At 43.4% G+C, this 20,749-nt stretch overlaps 1 long non-coding RNA gene across 6 annotated transcripts in view; it reads right to left on the bottom strand.

Annotated features, from left to right (window-relative positions):
• LOC102073192 (uncharacterized) overlaps positions 1–20,749 on the bottom strand; it is a 159,419-nt gene that overhangs the window by 127,379 nt on the left and 11,291 nt on the right. For 4 of the 6 annotated variants that reach the window (XR_012583012.1, XR_012583017.1, XR_012583013.1 and 1 more), the window contains exons 4-5: positions 14,001–14,107; positions 1,016–8,402 (exon numbers count right to left, since the gene is read on the bottom strand). This is a non-coding gene — a long non-coding RNA (uncharacterized LOC102073192). The remainder of the gene's footprint in view (positions 1–1,015; positions 8,403–14,000; positions 14,108–20,749) is intronic. The other 2 variants (XR_012583014.1, XR_012583016.1) reach the window with 2 other exon arrangements.

Below are 20,749 nucleotides of genomic sequence, written 5' to 3'. Positions count from 1 at the left end.
GGACTACATTCAAATAGAACATTTAATAGGGAAAAAGAGCTTTTAGGAGAACACAACATTTTTTTGAAGAAAACATGGACCCTTAATACATCCAGTATTTTTGATCAACTGATTGGAACCAGGAACGACTGTGGGAACACAAAATATAATCTGCAGCAGTATTTTATAACTCCTTTTTTTAAACTATTTTTTACTGAGTATTTCAGGACAGAAACTGGGGAAAGCCCCAAACCAAAATGCTTTGTCCACAGATACAACCAGGACTCCTTCTGTGTCTTCACAGAACTACCACAAGGGGTCTGGCTCACGAGAAGGACACGACAGTACAGCAGAGTTAAAATATAAATACAAACGGTTCCCTAAGGCAAAAAACCCCCAAAACTTCTCAATCTTCCACTTTGCAGGTATTTTGTACATAATGACACTGTTTTATAGCAGCTGATGGGGCACATACAGGTGTGTTTCCCATTAACACTGACACTGTGATGTACCTATTTGCAGACCGAAACAGGCACAATATTAAATGTGATTTAAATAAAAGAAGGAACATTCGTTGGGACAATACTTGCCACGAATTCACTATAACTTCCTTTTCTTATTTTCAGACTTACAGGAACTAGATATTAGAGCTACAATTTTAGCCCTTAGCTCTGTTCCTCTTGAAGACAACATCAAGAACAGGAGATGATAATCATAAACCTGGTTCTCTGGACAGCTTCCCACTTAATCCCACCAGCAGCTGCTTGGCTCAAGCCTCTTCTTTTCCCTTGCATATCACAAACACACTAGAATGAGGAGCACCAGTTTTAAATTTCAGTTATTTTCTAATGGACTGAGAGTGCCAATCTTGGTTTTAAGTGACTGGTGCAATGCTGCACAGTATTATTTTAAAAAGCAAAAGAACCAGCCAGAAAAAAAAAAAAAACACAGAACAGATAAGCAATGTGAGAATGAGTTACTAAATATAGGATATAATCATATGCCACACATAAACAGAGAGAAATAATGTACATACCCAGCCAACCCATGATTGGTCCTGAAAGCTTGGAAATATTAGTGCAGAATGTGAAGGATGTTTTCCTGGCATGGTCCAGCTTCAGATATGATGCAGATACCACTTAGCATTAAACAGTGCTCCTGTGATTCCAGTTTTCAAGCATTTGACAATTCCCTGCTAAATGTGACATCCTGTATGAAACAAATGACTTGATTAAGGACTTATTAACATTGAAACAGAACTGACTTCATGAATGATGACAGGTCCTACGGTACATGTCACACTGCATCAGAGCTGAAGGCACAGACACTGTCCTTCCTTCAGGAAAATGCAGCTATTTAGTTAGGGAAATACCCATTCCACAGCAGTAGGCACAGAGGGAGCCTGGTTCCAGCAGGAGAGACAAATTCACATCCAGATTCCAGCCCAGGGTCTCACAGTGGAGGCTGTTGCACACCTTGCCATGCTCCTGCTTGGATGGAATAAAAATATATTTAAATTTAATAAAAATCTGGGCACCCTACAAAGTAATAGTTCAGAATCACAGAATAGTTAGGGGTGGAAGGGACCTCTGGAGATGAGCCCATGCCAGGGGTGGCTAACCTGGAGTGGGCTACCCAGGAATGGGCCCAGGTGGGTTGAACTGTTGGGCTTGGAAGAAGAAAATCTCCCTCTTCTTCTGCATTTAAACTCTTCTCAGAAGACAGAAAGACTCAACAGGGACATCAGAAAAAAGATTTATGATATGGACTATTCTATAATGATGGAAATGCCTCAGTATTACACCCAGTTTTGACAGCCAAGAGTCAAGCTACAATAGAACCCCCAGCTCAGTGTCACCTGTCCCCAGACACTCCAGGACACCTCCCTATCAGACCAAATGAGGGGTTGCCCTCTGAAAAGTCTGAGAGAAATTCATGAGGCTTTGCCTCTGCTGCAGCAACGGTGATGGCTCAGGCAAAACTGGAAGTCAATCGGATTTGTCCTCCTAATCACTTGAAGACTTTTAAACATTCCACTTTAGACACCAGGAAAGAAAAAGAGGATGGGAAGCACAGACTCAGAAGCTCTGAGGACCAAATTTTAGGGTTGGCAGGACTGTGACAAACGTGCTGGTCACTGTCAGCCAGGAGAGCTGCTTCTCATCCCAAGGGGAGAGCCAGCTACCACTGCTGATGCTACCAAATATCTAAACAGTCAGGAGCTACCCCTCCTCCCTCGAGTATTTCCTACCAAAAAATGGCAGTGAGATGCTGATAAAGATGGTGCTTTAACACCCTCAGCTCGTGGCCAGCAGTCTGGCATCTCTGGTGCTGCTCAGCTCAGGCTGAGACAAACAGGAGGCCCATGCCAAGATGCTTTGCAGTCAGTGGCCTGTTGCCAGAGTGTCATTTTTCACAGAAGGGACACAATACCAGGCAATCTGGCTGAGAATGAATAAAAATGTCATCTGTGCTCGCTCCACTTCAAGGGCTCGTGCAGTATTGTTCTCCTCATGTGCAATAAAATTCCAATTGATCCAGGAGACAGATCAAAAGATGTTTCTCTGGGACCTATTGGTCAGTCTTCCAACCTTGACAAGGAACTTGCATCAAACCATTACATTTTATAGCAGTGATTAAAAAGGGTTCATTTTTTTTCATGAGCTGGGGCTGGTTTATTTTTTGCCTACTGGAAATTTGTCTCTTCTTTCACCCAGCAAAAAACACAAGACTGAGACAATGAGATAGCATGGAAAAGAAATACGCTTAGCAGAAATAGCAAACCACCAGATTTGCACATTGCTGGAGATACAAAAGGAAAGATGATTGAAAAAAAGGCTGCAAAGCCAAAAAAGCACTGACAAGATTTATCTGCCATCTGTGAAAAAGAAAGGAGCAAACAGAAATAAACACACGCATGAGAAGGCAAAAGGAATGAACAGGGGTCTATTATCGTGGGGGACCTTTCAGTGACTGAACTTGAAAGACTTTGCTGAAACAGAGACTTGGTTTTTGAAAGAGTTTATGTAATTTCTGTCCTCACTGACTGGATATGCTTAACTTGAGCCCTATCCCAGTAAAACCATGCAAGAGGCACCAAGGAGCACAAAGATCATGGATAGTTTTGATGTGTGTCCCTAGAGAGAGGTCTCCATGTTTTTCTGGCCCTTTGCACATCATCTGCACATGCTGGAAGGACAAAGTTGGGAGGCAATTGTGTGAAGTAAAGAGGATCCTTTTATTTTTACCTGGTTAGGCTGAATTCACCACTTCTTGAGAGTTGTTCAGTCTCCTCATCTCCTAAAGACAGCCATGGATATTGGAGGCATTGAGTAACATGCAGAAAATCCCTGACAAATGGGCTGTGCCAGCTGGTAGTAATGGGAAACAGTAGCAGGGAGCTGGGAAAAGGGTAAAGCTCCCTTTGCCATCCCAGTGCATTCCTGCCAACAGCTCCTGATATGATCTGATGCTAAACACACCCCTCAAGACTAGATTTTCATGCTTGGAGAGAGATGAGGAACAGCTGACAAGTCTCTGTGAGCCATCGTAATGAAGAAACTGTAAAATAACAGATCCAGCAAAACAGAAGCTGGCAGCAGAGGAGAGCATGCACTCCTCACCCATTCCTGAGCAGGGAACAGAAGTGTTGGATATTTAAAATAAGGAGCTTTTCTCATTTTCCCATGAGTGGGTTCTCCATCCTCGCTAGTGAGTTGGACGTGAGCAATAAAAATTTGTGTTGCAAAAAATAATAAAGAAAGAGGAATAATTTCAGAGAATCCCAAAAAAGACTTTTGCGTTTTTAAACCTGAAGGATGTCCCAAAATATCTATGCTCCATAAGCCAGCCCTGAACGTGACTTGACTTCAAAAAAATCAGTACAGATTGTCTCACCTGCCACAGCCAGTAGGATTCTCCTAATCCATGTGAATGGAGCTGCAGGGAAGATATCCCAGCCATAACTGTATTCAGTTCCAGCTTGCTCTGTGACCTGAAGATTTACCTGGCTGCAGCCTGGGAGAGGAACAGCACAACAGCAGAGCTGCATTCATCCAAGGTGCCCTGCACAAGCCATGCATGTGATACATCACTTACACAGGGGCTGCAGAAAGAACTTACCATAAACTTTCCATTCCAAAGCACTAAAATCTTACATTTGCTTATTAAATTTCAGCTGGGGCCCCAGGCAATTGAACAGAACACCAGCCTAGCTACTGCATTTTGCTTCACTTACAGCTACTGACATGCAGCCATAACTCACAGGGAGAAATCACAAAGCTTAGGACTCTAATCTTGGCTAACCATCCCTTCCACCTCTGGCTGTTGGTGCAAAGCTGACAGCACATCTTAAGTTTGGGTTTTACTTGTTGGGGTTTTTTTTTGCCTTCCTTTTCTTTAAGCCTTATGGGGTTGTGGAACAAAAGAAGAATGGCATATCCTCTGTTTAAGAGCCCCTGATTCAAAGAGCAGTTGAGACAATGGCAGGATCCTGATGTGTTTGGAGGTGTTTCAGGATAACCCAAGGAGTGCAGTTGGAAAGGCAGGACCTTCAGGGGCCTGCTGGGGATCTCAGCTCTCCCCTGCTTGCTGCAAACACAGAGGGGTGGAAGGACTCAGCCTGGAGAAACCCCCCAGCAGCCTGAAGCTCAGAGTGGCAGCATCTCTGAGTTGTGCATGCAAGCATCTGGGTGCTACTTAGGGCTCTGCTGCAGAGTAGGGTCTGAGCTGATAAAACCTTTTGCAGTTGTGGCTCCTGCTCTTTGGCTGTCATTTTAATGGCAAAGACTTTGAAGCCCTGACCCACTCTCCTGTGGTGTTTCTATAATGCTCAGCACAGCAAGGAAGGATGAATTTTCTGTAAAGTTCTATAGAAATCTGATCCCCCATAAGCTAAGCTTCAGGGGCTCAAGGAATTGCTAAGTGCTCAAAACCTGTTAGGTCCCAGAAAGGTTAGAAAATCCTGAAAAAATATTAAGAGATACAGAAGATTTTTTATGTGTTTTTCAATTTTGGAGCCTAGGACATAATAACCACATTGTGTTTTAAGCTTTCTTCCACCACCCCATGAAGACCAGAAACATGTGGGTTGGCACCTCTCTAGAAAAGCAATGTACTGGGGTGTATTTTTGGTACAATAAAAGTGAGAGTTCAAAGAAACAGCAAAACTACAACTGCTCAGGCTTTAGGAAACCCCCCTGCATTTCTGGAAAGGTTCACAGTGAGATTCACAGTAATGCCACCCGGCTTGGTACCCCCATACTCTTCCTCCAAGGTCAAGCTCCCCTCACAGCTGTGATTTCCTTCCCTCAACAGCACAAGAGCAAAGGGGTTTAAGCAGTGGCAAGGAGAGACAAACAGCTTTGTAAAATATATACCAAACATTCAGGGCAGTAACACCACGCAGCTGTTGTGGCAACCCCCTTAATTATGCTGGATAATTAATATATTAGCAATTCTTCAGTATTTGCTAATCCCAAAGGTTTATTCCACAGCCAAAACCAGTAAAAGACCAACTCAAATAAACATGCTTGGAAAGTTAAGCTTGGGGTTAAATATTTTACAGGATTGAGAGCAGCTGAATTCTGTAGTTAGTTTATTGTTATCATTACTACCATCATCATTACTACTGAACAGGGAACAGTTCATCTTAAAGCTGGCTAATCTTTTTCAAAATAATCTATTTAAGCAATTTATCCAGAATATAGTGGCATTCACACTTCTCAAGCTAATGATCCAAAAGGGTAACAGCAGTGCCTATCTGATTTGTTATGACAAAGCTGAGCAGGTCTAATAACTCCTCAGGTTTTGATAATCTGTAGCACCTTAAAAACACCAAATGATGGAGCAGAATGTGCAACAAGTAAACACTGGCAGGAATCTTTGGATGCACAGGGCAGAAGAAGAAGGGGAGTTTAGGCATTCCATTCTTGTTTGTTTTCAAACACAATGTTCCTGCTTTAAAGAGAGGGTTAAGAGCAGATGTTGACATTCAAAACCATTTTTCTTATTTAAACTACTAATACTGAATAAAATTACAACAGATGAGAGGACAGTGCCCCTCTAGAGAGATTTATCCTTTACTTTTTTAAAACCAACGGGCACTTCAGATGTTCAGGAACTGTGACTGGAACACATCTGTATTTTTATTTAATTACCCTTTTCCTAAATGAGGTTACAGCATGGCATGTGGTGTCTTTCAAACCAGACACCTGTAGGCAGAATTAGAAACTTCACAGCTACCTCCCCTCAGGTTCCCAGGGGTTGAGGGGGTGGTGGGGAATTGTTCAGCTCAGACATGGGGAAAGCTGGCAACCTCATCAGCAGCGTTATCAAGGCCTCTGCAGATCTGAATGGCTTTCCTGTCTGCATATTTTTATATGTATGTATATGTATTTATTTATTCATTTTATTTTAAGGCTAGTTCCAACAGGAAAAAGGTAATAGAACAGTGAGAATTTCCTGTGACAGTATAACCAGGAAAAAAAATATAAAAAGGCAGCCCATTAAATAAAATAAACCTAGACAAAGCCTTATGTGAAAATGAAATAAGGCTGAGGTATACCCCAGGTGCAACGTGGGTCAACTGTCCTTCCTACAGCTCAGGGCTGGAAGAGTGCCCAGCTTTTGTGAAAGGTCCCAAAGCCACAGAGAAGGCTCAAGATGTTGCCTGGCCTTGGGCTACACACTTGGCTGCTGCAGATGCAGTGACCTTTGTTCCCGACACAGGGCTGGGATTAAACAAAAAATTATTCTTTTTTTTTTTGTTTTCACCAGAGTTCTGCCTTCTCACAGGAAGAACTGCTCCACAGTCTGAGTTTGCAGCCTGACATTTTGGCATCTGATTTTTTTTATTTTTTTTTCACGGGCAAACCCATTGTTTGTTCTGGTTCCACGTGGCTGGCAGCTTCAGGAGATTCTGAGCTGCAATGCAGTAGCAGAGATGAAGACATCAGCAAAGATGAAGACATCTGCCTTATGCTATTTCTGAGTAAACAGATCTGCTGCAGAACTAGAAGACAACTTGAAGTTGAAATTTCAGTTTAATTTTAATTTGTTCCTGTCCTACACAGCCCATGGTACTGGGCACTCCATGTACAAGGCCAGGCTTCTCCATGGAACAGCCCAACGAGATAAAAGGAATGGAAACAGATGTGGATCAATGACATTCTCCTATTTTTTCTCACAAACAAACTTCAGCTCACTTTCTGAAAGTCCCTAGCAATGATGGCTGAACAGAGTGGACAGAAAGCCCAGAAGTAGAATTGCATAATGCTGGTCCTACCACTTATAATCCTTTTTAATCCTTTCCTTTCATTTCAAGGAGCAATGAAAAGGGCCTGTGAAAGACATGTGGAGTAGGGGTGGGAATTCTCTCCACCACATTTTTTCCCAAGAAAATAAAACACACCAACTTCCTCCAGGACCAATTTTTGCCCAGTGTTGCAGGGGCAACAACAAACACAGTGCTATTATTACTCTCTATTAAAGTTATTATTATTTCATATTACCACAGGTTCCCTTTGTGGAGCAGTAACCCACAGTGACACCATGCAAAACCAGCAAAAATGGATGGTTCTGAACCAGGGAACCTTCACACCAAGCCAAAACCTGCAGCTGATGTTACAGACCAGGGACACCAACAGCCCTCAGAGCTCATCACACCAACAGCCCCACTGCTCTGAAGGGTTTGCAGCCAGCAAAGAAAAACAGATTTTGAGGAGAAACTGGGAAGAGAGTGATGCAGCTGCCTTGACAGCACAGGGAAACGTGTGAGGGTACTTCCAGATTTTAACAGTTGAGACCACAGAGTGGCCCAATGTGCTGTTCAGAGGCCAAAACTGGCATCTTAACCACAAAACAAAAATACTGTATTGGGTGGGAAAAGGTCCCATTTTTTGGGGAAAAAACAAATAGATTATGTTTGATATGACCAAGCAGATGCAGTAAGAGGGGTGATGGGCAGGAGAGGAAAGTGATTTCTTTTTGGAGCATAAAGAATGTGTGTGAACATGGTGAGATTGGATTTGCCAGAGCCACAGTTGGCAATGTGGTACCAGTGATTGAGGAGCACAGTAAGGATAGCCTGGGCAAGCACGTGAGCCAGGAGGGGGGACAGAAATGGCAATACTTTAGAGAGGCTGCACAGAAACAAATGGCCAGAGTTTGACAGTGCCTGCAGGTATGAACCTAGAAACAGGAATCAAAGACAACACCCACAGGTCTGGGTGACAGGCAGGACCATAATGTTATCCATGTTGCTTGAGAGATCTAGGTGGAGAAGTCTTGTTTGAGGCATGCTGAGCATTACCTGATAGCTGATCTTCTCCAAAGAGACATTGTGGGGGGACAGGAACGCCACAGAAGTGGGACTCACATGGTGTATGCAGGTGGTCTCTGTGGCATCAGCACAGGGGCAGAACCTGAATTTGGGTTTGCAGAGAAAATTATCAAAAGATATGGAGTAGAAAATTAAGGGACAATGACCAAAAGTGAATCCCTTTCAGCCCCAAAGAAGCATTAGGACCTGTTCTGAACTCTGTTCTCCTTACACAGAGCTAAACTGGGAAAGCCCATCTCTAGTGCTTGGAAAAGTACTTCCAAGAAAGTAACTGTGCTCTCCCCAGCCACCATGACCTCCCTTTTCAGATGAAATAAAGCAATGGAAAACAGGACGACATCTCCAGCAAACATGATTTTACAGCACAAGCCTCATCACTCATCCTTCTGCACTTATTGTAAGAAGAGTATTTTTGTTGTTTTAAATGGGGAAAACAAACAAAGGAATCCATTCCACAAAACATGTCCCTGTCCTTCACCCACAGAAACACTCCTAAAACACAAGGTTTGGAGCCTGTGGCTTGAGAACTCCCTTTCAAGTCAGTACCCACACTGAAGCCTTGGCAGGGCAAAGCACCTGAACCTGTGCCCACTCTCTGCTGTCACCCCAAATTTCCTCCTCCTGCCCTCTTTCTAAACATTGCCTCACCCTCAGAAAGTCCCCCGTGGAGAAACAAGCCCAAATTCAACTTTGGCTCTATGTAAATTACAAAGCAGAGTATTTGCCTGCTCGCTCAGCCCCATCAATCAGCCCTGTCTGAGGCGGCAGGAGTCTCAGTGACGTGCAAGGAGTGATCCTGAGGTTGCTGCTGCAGGCGGATGCTGCAGGTGCCAAAACAGCCGTGGCGTGGTACCTGCAATTACCTGGTGCTCCAATTCCTGCCATGTTTTGGCAACACTCACTGTGTCCAGTCCCACTTCAAAGCTGCCTCTGTGCTTTCAGAATCACGGTTAAGTGCTCTCTTTAATTACTATGTGTTTCCTGTATGTTTTTAATCATCATCATTAAAGGATTGAAAACAACCCACTGAAATGGTGAAGTGTAAACATGAGCAGTGATTATTCCAACCTCTTTGCTGGTTTCAGGTAATGATCATGTTTTATATTTAAAGCTGCTCCTTGGTTTATATAGTCTGTTTTAGGATCATGTTATCCCAGGCATTTCTAGTTAAGGGCAACTAAAGGTTAAGGTAGGGGAGGGGGAAGCCTGTTTTAAAATTATTTTAAAGGCTTTTAGCTATTTAAAGTCAGTGCCTGTGACCTGTTAAGAATCAGCAAAGATGAAGACATCTGCCTTATGCTATTTCTGAGTAAACAGATCTGCTGCAGAACTAGAAGACAACTCAGAGTTGAAATTTCAGTTTAATTTATGGTAGACACGCCACTGGAACTTCTCAATGTAGAAACAGTCCTGTTAGTTTTAATCAAGCTAACACGGGTTAGAAGCACTCCAACACAGCAGCCCAGCACTCACAGTTGTGCTAATATTTGCCCTAGTTTTCAAAAAACAAGTGGGAGAGGCAGGGAAGAGCTGGTCATTAAGGCATGGCTTGGAAAGGGCCTCTAAGGCCATGGGGCAGTCCCTGCTGACCAAGCCTCCCATGCAATAACGGAGACCTTTGTTGTCCTCCTCAGCCCCTTCTCCCATAAACAAAGTACAGGAGGTGCAGCTTTTTCCACTTAATTTTGTATTCTGATCCCATTTTTGGCCACTCAGCTGACAAGGCCAGGCTGTGCAAAGATAAATAATCCAGAGCTCACCTTCAGCTCGCCTGCCTGCCATCACAGCCACCCCAAACATTCAGGTATTCTTGTTCTGGGACTGTCCCAAATTTTGCCATTCCAAATCTGATTCATCTGTCCTTCAGCAGCCTTCCAAATCCTTAGAAAATGCTAGAGGGATTAAACACATGAAAAAGCTGCCCAAGTGCTTTCTGTTGGATAATAAATATCTATATACATCACTTAATGCACAGCAAGGATGGTTGTGAGACAGATTGGCTGCTTTTGCTTTAACTGTTACACGAAACACCTCACATTTGCCATGGATGCAAGCAGGAATGTCTGACTCTGTGTGTCTAACCCTAAGCTAAAAGCTTTCCTGAACAAAACTGTTTGAATTGTTTTCCACAGGAGACATGTATTGTTTGGTGTTTTGTTGTTTCACTACTGTCTTGTTTGTGTTTTTAAAACACAAAAATTTTTAAAATGTTTTAAAAACACAAACAATTTTAAATTTTTTTCCTTGATTTCCAGTGAAATACCAGACATGGCAAATGATTGTTGACATGGTTTTAAAACCTCGTGACTTTTTTCTTTAATTTATTTTTCTTGGTAAAATACAAAGGAACTCTCTGGCCACTGGAAAGTTTGAAATAAATATAATATTTGCAAAAGACCTTCTGAAAAAATTTTTTATGACCTTCCACCAGACCCTTTCCCATTTATCCTTGCCTCTGATGTGGAGTTCTTGGGTGACCTCATGACACAATTTTCTGTGCCACCATTCCCTATTTGTCGAGATAATAGTAATTCTAGTCTCCAAATAAGTGATTCTTCATAAGAAAAGTGACAGCTCATCATATTGAAGGTTACTGCAAAAATATATCAGCTTTGAATAATTACAGTGTTTGTGGGAAATACTTCTCCAGTTCAAGATGGAGATTCCAGTGAAAAAAACAAACAAAAAACATTCAATCAACATTCGCAACAGTGAAAATAAAACCCCCAAAGCAGGCTGTTCCAGAATATAGCAAGGCTTTGTTTTTCACCACCTCTCTGGCAGAAATATCAGGCCAAGTTTTGACCAGGGTTGCAAAGGTGGATTTCCATTGAAAGCACACCAACACCGCCCGTGACATCCAATATGTAAATGAAAATCATTAGGCATGGGCTGCAGGCAGGCTGACTCCCACTTCCATGGGTGCAGTCCAAGGCATGTCCCGAACTGCTGCACAAAGCTGGCAGCAGCACGCACAGCTCCATCCACCCCACTGCCCATCGGCCATCTGTGCCCACAGGTGGGGATGGGAAGAAAGGCAGGCTCCACCCTGTTCCCAAAGGATGCCTTCAACCTTTTCCCCCAAGTGAAAAGAGCTCAGCCAGGCTCACAGTCCTCAATTCATAAGTGTTCATCTATGAAATCGGATTCCCACCCCTCTCCACTAAGAATCTGCTATTTCAACGAAGCACAAGATGTCAGGATTTTTGCCAACACGAGCACAGCTGTCAAAATCTCATCCTTGGAAAGAATCCCAGATAGACACATGTTTTACCCCAGCCAAAATGGTCAAACTTTGCAGAGAAACATTCAGAGAGGAAAAAGGTTCCATATTGTCACCGCGCTAGCTTGGGATTGCTCACAGCCAGACAACTGGGATGTGGTGTTTTAATAGCTGAACCATTAAAAGCAACAGGCATCTTGCTATTGACAGCAATAAGAACAGATTCAGTGCCTTTGGCACAAGATTATCAAAAACAGCATTGCAGGAAAGGAAATAAGCTTGTTTGAATTTGGGAGACAACAAATGAAGGGGAAAATATGCTTGCAATTTTCTATTTTTCTAGCATGTTTTTTCCTAAATAACTTCAGCACTTTTGCCTGGTGTTTCCAAATGGACTCTGAGGAGTGTTGGGTTTATGTTGTCCTTGGATTCATGTCCTTTCAAGCCCACCTGAAAATCCAAGCCTAAGAGAACATTTTCTGTCCAGCCTCAACAGAGCAAGATTCCCAACCCCCTGAGCAGGGGCACATCAGCCTATTTATTCTGATCTGAGATGTGAAGAGAACAAATGACTTTGCTCAGGTCGCAGGTAGGGGCAGTGGCCAAGCAAACAGAGGCCCAGCAATGCCCTGGTCCTTCCTGCAAATGAGACCTGTATATCTTGCCTTTCTTAGCATGGCCCACAGGCAAGAGGTGAATTCCTACAGCTGAAGGGGTGGGGAGGGGAGGTGGCATCAGGAACAGCAACCATTATCCTCTTTACTGGAAAGTGTGTATCTGAATGGCCAAATTTACTAGCTGTTCAAGATCTTATGAGATTTATGAGGCTCAAGAAAAAAAAATTTATTAGAAAGACATAAAACTTCAGTGGTTTGAAATGGAAATGTTTGCAAAGGACTTGGGATCAGCTGGTTTCAATTGCAGGCCTGTCTGAAGCAGGGAGGGCTTCACTTCAGGGCTGAGGACCTCAAATCTCTCCCACCCTGACCCTCCCAAGACAGCCAGAGATTAAAGCTGCTTGGAGAGCCAATGCTCCATCCTAGGGAGGAGCTGTGGTACCCCAGATAAAGGAAACACACAGATAATGGAAATGATGAGGAGCACATGGCAGAGACACTCAAATCTTCTTGTGCAAACCAGCCCAGTCCTGCAGGGTCAGTCCTGAGCTCAAGCTAATGGTACCTGGTGAGTCCAAACTGCTCCCTGATCCTGCTCCACCTCACCTGGGTGCTCCTCATCCTGCAGGGCTTCTTAAATTGCGAGGAAAGCCAAACCTGAGCCATCCTTCTTCATTTACACCATGCTGGGAGCAGTACAGCCGGATCTCCAGCCATGCAGAGCTCCAGGGAGCACAGCAGGGACACCTGCATGGCTGGGCCTTTTAAAGGTTCTCAGCAAAGGCACCAACCTCTCTGCACCCTGCTCCTTCTTTCCCTCTGCTCCCCCCTGGGTCTGACAAAGCACATTGCCCCAGGCAGCCTCTGCTTTCACAGAGGCAATCCCAAATTCTAAACTCCATGAAGAAATCTTATCTCTGCACCGAACTTGACCCAGTGCAAAACAGAAACTGAATTCCCCTGCAAGCATTAACAGACAGGACACTGGAACATTTGGAAAATGTTGGTTTTACCATATCAGAAGCCCAAAACCACATTACACACATCTCTTAATGAGGGTAATAAGCTTTAACTTAACAGCCTCTGAGCTGAGCTCATCATCCACTTAGAGCAATCCTCCCTCCAGTGCCTTGTAGGGCACCCAGGGATGGGCTGGCCAACATTTCACACCTTTGCATCTGCCAGCATTTGTTTCTGGCTCCTAAACAAACACAAAACACGCTGAAGATTTCCAAAGGGTATCCAGAGGGGGCCAAGAGTTGGTTCAGATGCTGCTGATGAGCTTATTGCAGTGCTTACCCCCCTCCTCACCTTACAGGATGCTTAATGACAACGGGCTGCTGTGGGATTCACACCTACAGCTCACAACTGTTCTGCTGAAAGGTGCATGGGGCTCCTTCTGCTGCTCTCCTCTTCCTGAATTACCAGAGAATATTTCCCTTCCTTCTTCCTTTTGCTTTACCTGCTGTCCTGCAGACCAGGTGTGCAGATACTCACTGGAGACAGCCAGGGAGCTCCCAGTTCATAATCCTCTTCCCTGGGACTGCCTTCACCCCTAATTCAACACACTGCATTCTAATACATAGGACAGTTCCTTTATGCAAAGGCCACAAGGACAGCAGTGCTGTTGGTAAAGGATTTCCCCAGCAGATCAGCTCTGAGCTCCTGAATGCCAGCAGGCTCATGCTCAACAGTGCCACATCACAAAATGCACTTTGTCCATATTCAGTGTTGCTGTCAAAAGAGGCAGAGTTTCACATAATTCTGCTCACTCGTGTATGTCTCAGGGAGTGATTTTTGGCTCACCTTCTCTAGCTTGCAAATTACTTACAGCACTTACTTGTGTACTGGTGTTTAGAAAATCGTCTTGATCTGTTTCAGACATCCCACTTCGCAGCTTGTCCTGATAGCATCTGCCAGGAGGAAAGACCACAACCTCACCTTGCCCTGTAAAAAGGCATATTTACCTTTCAGAATGAACATCAGCTTTATCTTTGCATGATCTCTTACCAGACAAGCATGGTTATGAGCCTTTTCTGGCTCTGAAACCAGTTTACTCAGGTAGTTTCACTGAGCAATTAGGTTTTGAAACACAGACAAACTTCACAATGTATATATAGCAGCAGTCAGGAGCATCTCACAGGCTGAGCCAATGCTTTTTTGATCAAGATGTCTATAGAATTGGGCAAACATATCTCCTCCAAAACATATTGCTTCAAAATCTGTAAGTTTTGATAGGGCAATGCAGGTTTGTGCCTAGCTCAGAGTACTCTGGGTTATGATTTCTGCCATCAGCAGCATCAATGCAAGCTATTGTCTGGGAGGAAAGACAGCTCTGGCTCTCACCTCCAGCTCGGTGCAGGACACAAAGCATTTGCTGTTCACCCCCCAGAGATGCAGCTCAGTGCACATCAGGCTGTGGCTGTGGTCCTGCTGTAGATTCTCCAAAAAGGTAAATAATGACATAGGGGTGCTTGCCAAGGGATTGTGTCCCCCCCAGGACTCCCATTCCCTTTTCCTTGTCTATAATTTCAGAAGGAAAGTTTGTTACTAACACAGTGTTGGAATTAGCTAAGTTATCTGCAATGCACTGAAATGTGAACTGCTTCTCATCACACAAATCCTAAAATTAATCAAAGTTCACTCCCGTGTGTCCATAAGTGGCCATCCCTTGGTCTGAGAAGGTTATCACCAACTTTTTTTCTCATTTCTTCAGTAATATGGAAACAGGTTTTAATTTTTTCCCCTCCACATTTCACTAAATTCAGATTTTTTTGCTGAATTCTTTAGATGAACATATTTCAGCCAGCAGGCTGCTTTCAAACCCTCCACTTTGATTACTGACCACAGCACCAGGCATGATCCAGGACAGGTCCTGCACAACTGCTCACTTGAGACATGCAGGGCTGTTCTGTTCCTGGCTTACAGGAGCTGTAGCTACACTTGGGAGGAGAATTTCAATAATTCACAGGCAACTACTGGCTAGAGCAAATTAATCTTCTTTTCTGTGAATTTCCATTAATAGAAAAGTAATGCTGATATGAATAAAGTGGAAAAGGGATGTGACTATAGAAGTTTTTGTCCTTGATCTCATTAATATTTCCCAATGAAAACACACACACTATTTTCACTGTAGTACTATCCAGCCCATCAAAAGAGTTCAATGTAAATGTCTTTTTTTTTACTCAAATATGCTTTTATGTTGTTTCAACATTAAAAATTAGAGTACATTATAAAGCATGTGTGCATATTTATGCTTACCTGACTAAAAGCTATCTTTATAACTTTGTTTTTCAAATACTGCATTCATGAACAATGATGTACTCAGCACTATGAAAGACATTGCACTGTACATTTTTAGAAAGTTAATGCACTTCTATAATCAAATTTAGCCTTTTTTAGCTGTTCTGTATTTACCTGTGTATTTTTCAGACCTTTGACTAAATGCCCATACTTTATCCAATTAGTTAATGAGCAATATCATTAGAAAGGAATTGCTATTTTTCACAAACCTGAGAAATTATGAACACTGAAATAAGAAATAATAAGAAATGAGAAAGAGATAACCAACTTCAAGCCTCTTCATAGTATTTGGTAACACACAGTGCTGTTAACATTATCTCCAGTATTATTCTTTCTCCCTTTATCTCCATCTCAGAAGGATTTGCAGCTCAGGTCACTGTAATACATTGCACTCTAACGCGTTGTGCCTGAAATTTCCAGTAAGGCACACAGCTCTTCTTGGCTTTCTACAGGCATCAACTGCTAAGTCTTTCAGGCCTGTCTTTAAATTTCAGCCTTTAATGCTGCTGGATATCACAGCACAGATATGGATTTACTACCATAGGTCTCTTTAACCAACTGAAAATAAAGCATGACAATATGGCATTGCCACTTTGGGGGATAGGCTGCTACAAAGGAGATGGATGAGACCTGGAAATTGATTCTTTGAAGAACACCAGGACATAGAGGGAGAAAAATAAGAGAGGAAGAGAAAGAGGAACTGATTTGTAAATGTAGACAGGTCCTTCTTTAGATATCATTCAGGGGATAGCTGGTTTTACTGATCAGATATAGTTTGTCTAATGTGACTTCACAATCATGTTCACCCCTTAAAATACCTTGGTTGTATGAGACAAGAGATGAGTCTCTAAGAGGCTGGCAGGGTGAAGAGAGGATGAGAAGGAGGGAGACAGAAAGTCAACAGATCAATAAAAGCACTTTAGGATAATGGCTCTACCTAGAGCAGAGCAGGTCTGGATTCCAGGCCAGCCCAGCACTGCCAGGAAATGTGGGTTTGCTGGAGTGAAATGTTGAATTCACAGTGCCGTGGCAGAAGGTGAGGTTCTGGCTCTGCCCCATCCTGTTCCAGGGGTGATTTTCCCCTTCCTGCTCATCCTTGAGCTCAGACTGAGTGCTCTTCCTGAGTGTGGTCAGCAGGAACAGAAGCAAGGAGCCCGTGGGTTTGCAGCTTTTTGGAAAGAAAGACACTAAAAGAAAGCACTAGGACAGAGGGCAGTGAAAAGCTGGGGCACAGAGGTATAAGAACTTTGTTTCCCCTTTCCCACCTTTTGTTTTTTCCTCACGAGAAGTAACATGGAGACAACAAAGAGCCTGAGTTAGGTCAGGGATGATGTTCCAGGAGTCAGCTCCAACGCGCTGCATCTGGGCACCACCTCCAAGAGACTTCCCAACTCGATGGAATTTTATTACAGTAAGGGCCCCATCTACTGCCAAAAATTTGCAGTGAATCAAACCACATATTAAAATATCTTTTCTTTCATTGAAAGATTTTGATTAAATAACTCCCAACCATTCTGCTGCACTTTTCATCTTTCATTGTCATCCCCACAAATGAAAGAGCATCCATGAGCAGCAGCCAGCTTCACCACATTGCAATTGAGCGCACTCATGATGTACAAATCGGAAAAGGATGTCCATGGGCCAGGAAAAACTAAAAGTCCTGCAAAGTTTACCTTCTTACTGTACAACCTGAACTTAAAAACCTTCCATACAGCACAAAGATTTGGGTTGCTCAGGAGCTTGTAACAACATATGTGAAACCTGTAATCTTATTGACTGGGGCACAAAATAAAGTGTTGGAAGCAGAAGAACTGAGACCTGAGTAGAAGAAAAAATACTATTTTCAAATGGAACAGAATATTTATACTAACAGAGGTGGTGAACTATGGGGGCAAGTCATGCACAAGGTTTAATTTACACAGTTTAAGCGACTCTTAGGCTGGTGGAGTATTTTAGAAGCTATCAATATTTTTCAGGAGAACTTTTTTTCCCATTAGCTCAACAAAAAAATTCACACAAGTGGATGGCCCTGTAGGCTGATACCTAGGATTTCTGCTAGGTGCCAGCACTTCTGCAGGAAGAACCTGAATTCTCTGCAAGGTGTAAGAGCCTGGCAGGAAGCAAATGGTGAATTCCTGCTGCAGAGCTGCCTGTGCAGCCACCCCCACACCAAAAGAAAGCAGCAGCTCTTTTCTCAAGACCAGGTAAGGGAAGCACAACAAATTGAGGAGAAACTGTAATAAGAGAAACATCAAAGATTGTTTCTTTTTAATTACCCTTTCTCAGTATCTTTGCTCATCAGCTGGAACTCCCCGTTGCTTTTTTAAAGTAAACAAAACAGCGAGGGTTTTTAATGCTGACCCACCTCACTCCTTTGGTCTGACTAATTGCTGAAACTGGCCATAAATTGTGCATTTTGTGACACTCTGAATAGCCTCATTTATTCTGGAGGGCACACATCTGTTTTTGTGCGCACACAACACACGTGCGCACTTGCACAAACACACCCCTCTGTCCCACGGCTGGGGACAGCCCGTGTACAATTTCAGCCCCATATTGAGATTTGGCTGGTGCTGAGGTCCCTGAGGCTGAAGAGAAATAAAGCTCTCAGAAGGGAAATGGCATGTAAACACAGCTCTTATGTTCCTCTGCATGGAAAATGTTCCCTTCAGACAAGGCTGGCGAAGGAATCACATGAGGAAGGTTGGGAGTGAGCTGCTTGCAGCAAGGTGGAGGGAAACACTGCAAAATGCATCTGTGCTTTCTCCTCTTGGAGTATGCAGAGCCAGATTCCCCCTAGCCTGGATAGCCAGCAATAGGAGAGCACAGCCAGCCAGGGCAAGGCATGGTGCTGAGCCAGGCAATGGCTGTTCAGAGCCTTGGGTCATGTTTCTGACATGAAAAAAAATTGCACTTTGCACATATATCAACATACTGTAAATCTTAACGAAGAAAAGTTCTAACCAGCCATTCTAGCTTCTTTTTTCCCCCTCTCATAAAGCTGAGTAACATGTAAGTAATACTTTCATCATGGTTGCTCCAACTGCTTTAGATGTAACAGTCAATAAATAGGCTAGTAAATTTTAATCAGCACTCTCTCTCATATGCACAGGTCCCAACTTGTTGCTCACTTAACACCTAACCTATTTTTTTAAACTCAAACTTCACTATTTTTCATCAACACACTAATGACAGACATGGAGGAGGGGGAGGAATTCCTCCCTGTGTGTAATACACATTTCTGATGAACAGCAAGGCAATGGCCTTGGTTCTCGGGCTCAGTGGGGGCAGGAGCAACCTAAGCCCTTTCCTAGGGCAATTTGGAGCCTTTTCCCCACCTCCACCTTCTCCTTTTCTTCACTGCTCCTGCAGGAGGCAGAGGAAATGGCTCGGAAAACAAGAAGGGATCTACATGTAAGTGCAGAAATTCATTGGGAAGATGTTCAGACGTCTTCACTCAATTCACACAACCCTCCATTAACACAGAAAGGAGAATTTCTCAAGAACTCTGACAGCACAAAACATTTAAGGGGTTTCATGGGGTTTTGTCTTTAGTTTTCAAGAGGGATTTTTTTGTTCTTTATTCCTGGTGGGAAAGATTGCGCCTTTAATTCCATAACCATAAACTAAATAATATATCAGAGTTTTGGGGTTTTTTTTTTCTGTCAGGCATAGCAATGGTACTGAATGTATGCAAAGTTTCCACTAAAGGTTTTTGTAACTTAATTTTCCTCCAGAGATTAGAGGAAGCCAGATATTCTGTTTCTTGCTGGAACTTGGCTGGTAGCCACGCTGCGCTCCCTTTCCCTGTCATCCATCCCCAGCCCCCGGCACTGTTAATCAGATGGATGTATCTTCCCTATATTTCTCCTGTCAAGCTATTAAGGGGATAGGGAAGAGAGAAAGAGGAGAATCAGCTGAGATATAAACCAGCCTGGGTCCCAGAGTGCCTCTCCCCCTACTCAAGATTGAGCTTGCTGTGTGACTGCACACCCTCCTGTCAGGGGCGCTTTCCTGCCCCTAGACATGGCTGAAGTTTGCTTCCCAAATGAAGAGGCAATTCAGAAATTCTTCTGCATAGAGCCATCGCAGCCCTGTAAAAACCCAAAGTTGCAGCACTGAGAAGGAATAAAATAAAATATCAGAGCATGGGCTGTAGGGTGAAGATGTTCCTCTCTGGCCACGCCGTGCCCCTGCTCGCCTGGGGGAAGAGCAGCCTTGGCTGAGGCTTTATGGATGTGATAGCAGAGAGTTATCACAACTGCCTGGGTTTTGGCAGCTTCCTTTGCTAGGGAATTCCTGGCACGTGCTCAGGGCCGAGTGAAGGTGGTTGGCTGGAGAAAAAGCTTTGTAAGGTTCAAAAAGAACCCCCAGATCCAAGTCAGGTTTAGGGCTGCAAACACTGATTTTATCGCATCGCTCCCTCCTCCTCTGCCTTTGAAGCAGAACAGAAATGCTCAGTCCAGCACACTCCATGTCTGTGGAGAGCTTTGCCTCCCATTGAAATGTTCCATGGGGACCCCCTATCTTCACTAGGAGACAAAATTAACTCCCCATTCTGGATATCTTAGGACTTTGAAAATAGCTGGATCCCAGCATTTTTGGCTGGGTCTACCTCCCATCCTTGTACATATCAATAAATGAGGAAAAAAAACCTGGCTAACACGGCTCCCACACATCAGAAACAACAACTGTTGCATGATTTTGGCCTAGGCTCTGTCTTTGTAACCAACCAGGTAACAAATAATCAGGAATACCATGAAAATACTCAATTTTTCTAGTAATTTGAGAGGCTGTGGACCTGAGACTAGGCCCTGATCTCCAGCAACCAACTGCACAGAGATTGATTTTATATCAGGCAAGTCCACTTTGCTGACCAGTTTGATGATTTTAAAAAGCACTTAGGTTTTTAAGAGACACTCAGTGAGGTAGGGGCTCACCTGAGATGTTTTGGAAAATGCAATTTAGATGTAAAATAGGATTTACTTAGGTAATCCCTAAATTGCTTTGAAAACAGAATGTTCATGTCTAGATAAACATCTCTGGATAAGCATGATGGCACAATGGGTCCCTGGACAGATTGTTCTTCTAAATCTGTGTTTAACAAAAACGAACATCACATTCACTTATCAATATCCAAGTTTCTTATACAGGCAAAACGTTCACTCATTTCACAAAGACTCTCAGTTGAAGAAATGAGATGATGACTTCTGAGTGCACCTTATTGATGTGTTTACTCTAGCCATCCTCTGGCTATGGTTTTGGACATGCTAATAAAATCAGGCC

Source organism: Zonotrichia albicollis, chromosome 17 (assembly GCF_047830755.1).
Source record: "Zonotrichia albicollis isolate bZonAlb1 chromosome 17, bZonAlb1.hap1, whole genome shotgun sequence".
NCBI lineage: Eukaryota > Metazoa > Chordata > Aves > Passeriformes > Passerellidae > Zonotrichia > Zonotrichia albicollis.
The sequence above is the reverse complement of the archived record's forward strand: the minus strand, read 5'-3'. Positions and strand labels throughout refer to the sequence as shown.